The 7089-nt window shown below is 38.7% G+C and overlaps 1 long non-coding RNA gene across 1 annotated transcript; it reads right to left on the bottom strand.

Annotated features, from left to right (window-relative positions):
* Positions 1–2904: 2904 nt before the first annotated feature.
* Positions 2905–6480, bottom strand: LOC113748229 (uncharacterized). The gene is made up of 3 exons (XR_003464191.1): positions 6390–6480; positions 3961–4190; positions 2905–3806 (listed from the first exon to the last, which is right to left on the bottom strand). It is a non-coding gene; the product is annotated as an uncharacterized LOC113748229 (long non-coding RNA).
* Between the last annotated feature and the right edge of the window lie 609 nt (positions 6481–7089).

The following is a 7089-nucleotide window of genomic DNA, read 5'->3' as shown; positions in this document are numbered from 1 at the left end:
GAATCCGCTATGTTGAACCACCATGTTTTTACATCTGTTGCAATCAGCAACTACACTGCTAGATGGCACAAAATCCTACACACTGTTCCTTTAAGTCACAGGAATATTCAAGGCTAAGCTCCAGACTAACTCCAGACTAACTCTAAAGTTTCTGTTGGCTTCTGGAAATAAAAATTCTCAACAAAAAATTTCCTTTTTTTTTAAATTTTCAACATATGTTTTAAACTATGTAATAAATAAATAAAAATGATTGTATTCTCATTTTCGGTTTAGTTTTCTATTCTGTGTTGTTCTTTTATTTTATTCAATTTCTTACTTTACAAATCTATTTCAGTTTAATTTCAGTCTGGGGAAAAAGCACATTGGGCATTTAGGCCATTGTTTTACATAGAAACTGTCAGACAGTCGGCCTCTGTACTTGTCCTCTGCTGATTTACCACAGCAGCTTCATTAAAACAGAACGCATCATTCTGTTGGCTCACCACGTTTTTTTATTCAATTGTGCCAGCTGTGGTATTGTTAGCTATCTTTAAGGCATCTCGCTCTTATTTCTGTCTTTGCACAAATGTTTTTGATGGAAATTAAGATGCCATTTTCGGAGCACTCTGTATTACTTTGTATATTTAAGTATGTTCAGACCACAAATTTGGTGTCTTGAGTCCTTGATCTGAAACATGCACTTCTTCTGCACATTACATAACATTCGCCCTAGCAAACTGTTAAGCATGTGTTAAACGTTTGTGGATTGGCCCTGCGATACATTGCCATCAATTACTTCCCCATTGTTGGATAGTGATGTTGACAAGCCATCAAAGAAAAAAAACAAAAGACTGTTTTATAAGTTTTAGTATTTACTAGTATTTCAGAGTCTGATTATCTGATTTTAAATTCTATTTGAAAAAGTTTAATTTAGTGCAACATAAATCGGATCATGCTTAATAAATAATTTGACAAAAATAAATTTCCATTTGGCCGTGAAATGACATGTAGTATTTTATTTTCAACGAGACCTGCCTCACTTCTGCTGTTCGTGCTTGCTTAGAAATAACAGATTCAATGTCTCTCATCACCATGACAGCGCTATGACAAAGACGGTGACATGAACACCGAAAGGACAGTTACTGCTTGGCTTACTCTGGGTTGGCGTGGCTAAAATGGCCTAAAGTGTAATGTAACTTGATGGCTTGTGTTGATTTCTGATGAAGACTGCAGACCTCAAAGCCGTCATCCAGATGTGTGTGTCAACACCAGGAAGGCCCGGTCGTCAAGAAATGGAGACGAGAGAGGCGAACTGTCAGCATAACGCGCACACTTCAGAGACTGAAGACAGGAGATAAGAGATAAGAGAGAAACACGGCACTGTGTGAAGCTGCTGTGGATGTGAAAGAGAGAACACTGACAGAAAGCGAAACTTGATGTTGTAATGGATGAAAGTCTAACGTCCTGATCTGACACACTTTCTCCTGATGACTAGTATACAACCGATGTGGTTCAGACTTCATCGTGTTCATGAAAACGCTCCACACTAGAACTAATGAAACATTCTGGTTTATTTTAAAAAAGTAAGTTAGTGACCCTAAAGCACCAATAAAAACGATAAAAACACAACTTCTAGCTTCTTAGAAACATCACCTGAGTCTATTTTTTCTAGCTTGAGGAGGGCAGCTCCAGCTGATGGGAGCAATATGTGACCCACGTCATGTGTTAGTTTGAAGTCTAGCCAGAGCTAGCCAACTGGAGCCCCAACACAGAAGGACGACTCAGGGTGGTGAGCAGCAAATTATAATAATCAAGACAGGAGGAAACAAAAACTTGGATGACTTTTTCCAAATCTTAAAAGTATATTTTGGATTTTTGCACTGTCTCTTAGCTGCGCAACTCACTCTATCTGAAACAGGTTAAGTATAGTGTATGTACTGTATGTTGTCATATTACTGATGGGACCATGATGTGTACTCTGGCTGTAATTTAATATTGCAACTGCAGTACAGTGAAATAAATAAACTACTGAAATTAGTATGAAGTTGTTCAAATGGACAAAATCAAACATTCTTTAAAATACTACAAGAAACCATTTAAATTTAACAGGATGTCAAGATGCAGTCTATTTAAGTGCACCACATCTTCTACATCTGAAAGGAACAAGATATATTTTATTCCTAGGATGGCGACATCATTCAATCAAAACGAACCCTTTAGCACCTTTTACTCTCTTGGGTTTGACGTCAAGAATGATTGTTCCCTATGACTGGATAAACAACGTAACTTTTCCATCATCGTCTCTGGAAAAAAAAAATTGTGAAAGGAACAGAGCCAACATGGGTGTTATTAACAACACCTGTGCTTTTCCTGCTGTAACAAAGCACAATCTAATAAAGGTCTGCTGCACTTGAGCATAAAGTCAAAGAAGGAAGAAGTGAGATGGTACGAGTCGTTATTAAGTAACTAACAAAGTCAGTAACATTACACTACAAACCTAAACCGTACCATACTGAGATTAACCAAAAACAAAGCCAGTAGTCTGGTTTAGCTGCAGCAATACTGCAGAGAGAGTATATGAATGGGAGCCAGTACAATAGTACTAAATTCAATTAAGTACAGTAGAAGAAGAAGTTTTATGGAACATTTTTAGAAGAACTCTGTTAAATCTAGATACATCAGCTGGGCTGATATTCAAATTTGACTTCAGTTTGTCACATACATATTGTATGTTTGAGATATAGGAAACGTCATTATAGCTTGTCAAAGTTCTTTTACAAACAAAAATGTAAAGGATCTATATCAATATGTGATGTTATATTCATGAAAAAGGAGTGTAATAGCACTGTGGTAAAAATGGACAGTTGTACACGTGTGTTTGTTATGATTACATTACTTATGATCAAAAACTGCAAGAAGCCCAGCTCTGCATCTTCTAGGCTTTAATTTCACAGATTACCAGATTTAGTCTTGCCTTGGCCTCTTGCTCAGTCACTGGCTCCTTTTCTCTTCTCAACTTCCTTCCTTAAGGTCCTCTACGGTCCATAACATACTAAACATCATTTTCTCGCATGTGCCTTGCACCTTCACATCAAGGGGGTGAGGCAATAGAGATGAATACCTCTACATCACAGTACAGAAACGTTAGTACCCCCTCAGTTTGACCAAAAGATTTAGCTGTCATTGAAAGGAGTCCGACACACAGCGATGTGGAAAAGGAAGACGTCTTCAAGATAAGCACGACACCCACTCTAGAGACTGATTGCAATCATTAAACATGTGTATTATCTCAATTGCTTGAAATTTAGATAAAGACAATATATGTTAATGGTTCATGAAATCAAATTTTAAAACTTTTTAAAAGCCTAAATACAGTATATCCTGGGTCATTTTGACCTGAGGGATACCAGAGGGTGAGGACAATACTAGGGTTAAGAAATTCAACTGAGCTAACGTGGCACAAACAATAGAAATGGTTGAAAGGCATTCGGGCGACAAGTTTGAGGAAAAATGTTGCGTATGTGACGTGTGATTGCACCAAAAGGGAAAAGGAAGAAATGGATAGAGACAAAATGTCATCATGAAAACAAAAACTCAGTGCAGAGGTTCAAACTGTCAGCAGCACCATCAGCTCGAAGAGAGCTGATGGTGCACACGTCAGAGCTCCTCCATAACCAGCCAGCATAATCAACACACACACACACACGCACACACACACACACACACACACACACGCATACACACACTGATTATCAGGCCTGGTGATTTCTGGTTGTCTCTCTCTGCTCTCCAGTGGTCTGTGGTTAGCCGTCATCTGGATTATATTTCTGCACGGTGATCCAGTCGAGGGACAGCAGGAGGAAGGAGGAGCGGGGGGCACACGGGGGGATGAAGTGATAGAGAGATAAAGAGGACAAAAAAGAGTGAGAGATGAGAGGAGTATGACAGATGAGGCGAAGGCTCTGCTCCCTCTTTCTTTACCTCTAATTTGGCTTCCACTGTGGAGCCAAGAGGAAGTGGAGCTGCCATGTCTCCTTTCCCCCACAATCCCTCACCTCGGCTGGCAGCAGACCGCCCCCGGGGCTGGGCCTCCTCCCCGTGGAACTCCCTCTTAGAGCGAGGTGCCAGCTTCAATCTCAACGACTTCTCCTCACTTCACTGGAGCGGCCAAACCTCAGGGACACGGGACGAGGGGGAGATTTCTTTTTTTCCTACGGGGAGAACCAGGATTCTCACGGTGGTTATCCGTCCTTAGCAGTGTAAATGAGTTGGGATTGACCTCCCTCCTGGTTTGCATTATACGCCGACTTGTTAATTTGACGCCTCTGTGCTGACAGAGGGAGAGATGATGCTAAGAGACAGCGTTTCATACCAGTATGTGCAGAGGCCATGGATATTACTCTAATAATACACAAATGTGAAAAACTGATAGTTGGACCCAATCAGTATTTTTATGACTATAAATCATGACTATATTGGATCATCCCGGAATAATGAAAAAGCAAGCCTTGTTTTAACTATTTGTTTACAACCAGTGCTGATATAAAAACATTTTTAATAACTTAAATATGTTTGATTTGGCTTACAAGTAAAAGAAACATTATAATACATTTACATCTAGTAATTGAGCTGGCGTTTTTATCCAAAGCGACTTACAAAAGGTCATTGTCAGAAGTGGGATTCGCACCAATGCCACCATTTGGAGACCAGAAACCCCATTATACTGGAAGGTATTACTCTGGCAACAAGAATAAAAATACAATGTACAAAGTAGTTCAGTAAAAAAAAAGCCAATGGAAGTTGGAGTGAATGATTTTTGAAGGTCATGTGGATATCAAACATCCAACTGAAGTCCTCCTCAAAATCTGCGGCTCTGACCATGGCCATGTTGGCTGTCCTACCTCTGCCGCCTTCTGGCTAATCTAAAAAAGACGTATATTGTCAGTCAAGGCTGGCCGAATGATCCCTGGGTGCTCAAATAAGCCATCTGTAACGGCACATACCTGTCAATCAAAGCAGCCATGCAGTTAATTTCAAATAACTTTAAACCTTAATATCATTTGAACAGGAGAGTCATATAAATAAAAAATATAAAAACTATTGTTTAGCCTCATTTGCATAATCATGTCACATTTGTCCCTTTTTTAAAAAAATTACAATTTGCATCATATTATCATTTACACAGTGCCTGTTCTCTGTTTGTCTCTCACACAAACACTCATCTGATATTATTCACACGCACACACACAGATTAACACCACCCGATACATCTCTCACACATGTGGAGCAGAGTTCTAAGACAGATTGATGTTCCACATGTAGCAGAGCACCCCGATACTCAACCTGCTGTACAGATGTATACGTCGCTGGTGTGTCTGAGCAGCTAAAATACTGGCTGAGTGAGAAAAAAAAAGGCGAGAGCAGCAGGATTATTATTTTAGAGCAACAGACTAAAGAAAAGTCAAGATGTGAGGGTGTTTTTGGCTGCGCTGCAGTGCCTGACACTTTTGTGAGCTTTGCTATGAAGGCCTCAGTCTAAAGTACAAATATAGATAAAGAGAAGATGTGAGAAATTATCTGGGATAGCATCAGAAGGCTCGCTCATAAACTCAGCTACAAGTCTGTATAGCTGTATTTTACCATACAAATGACCTCCATATATTCAATATATATATTACCATTATTTTAAAGCCAAGAGGTGGTTTTCTTTTATTTTCTTCAACATATTATACTGTATAAACATTCTGCAGAGTGTTCAAAGGTTTTAAGTAGGATTTTCCTTCAATATCCAACAATATTTCCTTCAATATTTAACAGGTGGCAGTTAAAGGTTCAACATTTTGGTGTCTTTGCTGTCTTTCTGACAGTGACACCTCATATGTTTACGGTATGCAGTCAGGACGTGTTTAGACTAGCCTAGAATACAAAAAAAACAGAGACAGCTTGCTTATTTAAAATGATAAATAAAGATTAAAGTGATGTCCTAATAAAAAAAGAATTTTTAAAAAACAAAACATTAATTTAGGTCTGTTTTGAGATTACACATGCCGATTTTTACTCTCCAACACTATCAAGCGAATGTGTCACGTTAAGTTGGAAAAAAAAATACTATTATTGTACTATATTGTTAATATGGCGACAGTAAGCATTGAGAAACTATCGATTGCATTATAAAATACCTGTCAGCCTCACTGTATAGGCTATGCAGACCGACAGGCAGAATTTCGTTAGCTAACGTAGCATTAGCTCACGTGCTCTCCGAAAGTTGTAACATTACCCTCTGTAACGCGATGGTGTTTATGTTTTGTCGTACATATCACAAAGTTAAAACTAACTAAGAAACTGGAATGGCATCATATATTAACAAGTTATCCCACAACAATCAAGCAGCCATGAGAGTGATCTCTTACTTTGTCTAATAACATGAACAACATCCTCCTTTTCTTCTTAATCTTTCACAGTGTCGTCCGGCAGGAGGATATTGTCCGTTTGTTTCCCATTTTAGACGTATCACAGCGTGTTTACTGACATTTAAATGCTGATAATGTAACAAACAGCCCCGGCATAAAATGTATTTAAGAGGATATATATCAGTTAATCTAACAGAGTAACTTGTGAAGTCTGGTTGTGTGTTTGTGATTTGTGTGTTTACGGGGTCTTTAATTTGTTGGAAATCAACTGGAAAATTATTTGACAACACAGTGATGACTAGTATGAATAGTATTATTATTAGTAGTAGTAGTATAGTTAAAATAATATAACTATCTAATATAAATGGCACACGCACTTTTTTTCAAATGCTTCCCAGGTCAGTGGATTGAGTTTGCTAAGTTGTCAGTGATACTGATGAGTTACCAGAAAACACACACAGGAATAGAAAAGTCTTTTTCACAGCAGACATTTTGGCATGTCATAGCGGGAAAAGCACAGGTGAAATTAATAACGGGTGCATTCCATTTAGGTGATTTCCAGCCTCATTGGCATGGCTTACTGGGACACTTAATGGACCCGAGCCATCTTTAACAAACGTTTGTTTCATCTGTGCTTTTTCCTGCTACGACAAGTCAAAATGTGTGCCATGAAACAGTTCTGCTGAATTCTGATGAGACA

Source organism: Larimichthys crocea, chromosome XVIII (genome assembly GCF_000972845.2).
Source record: "Larimichthys crocea isolate SSNF chromosome XVIII, L_crocea_2.0, whole genome shotgun sequence".
Lineage (NCBI taxonomy): Eukaryota > Metazoa > Chordata > Actinopteri > Sciaenidae > Larimichthys > Larimichthys crocea.
The sequence above is the reverse complement of the archived record's forward strand: the minus strand, read 5'-3'. Positions and strand labels throughout refer to the sequence as shown.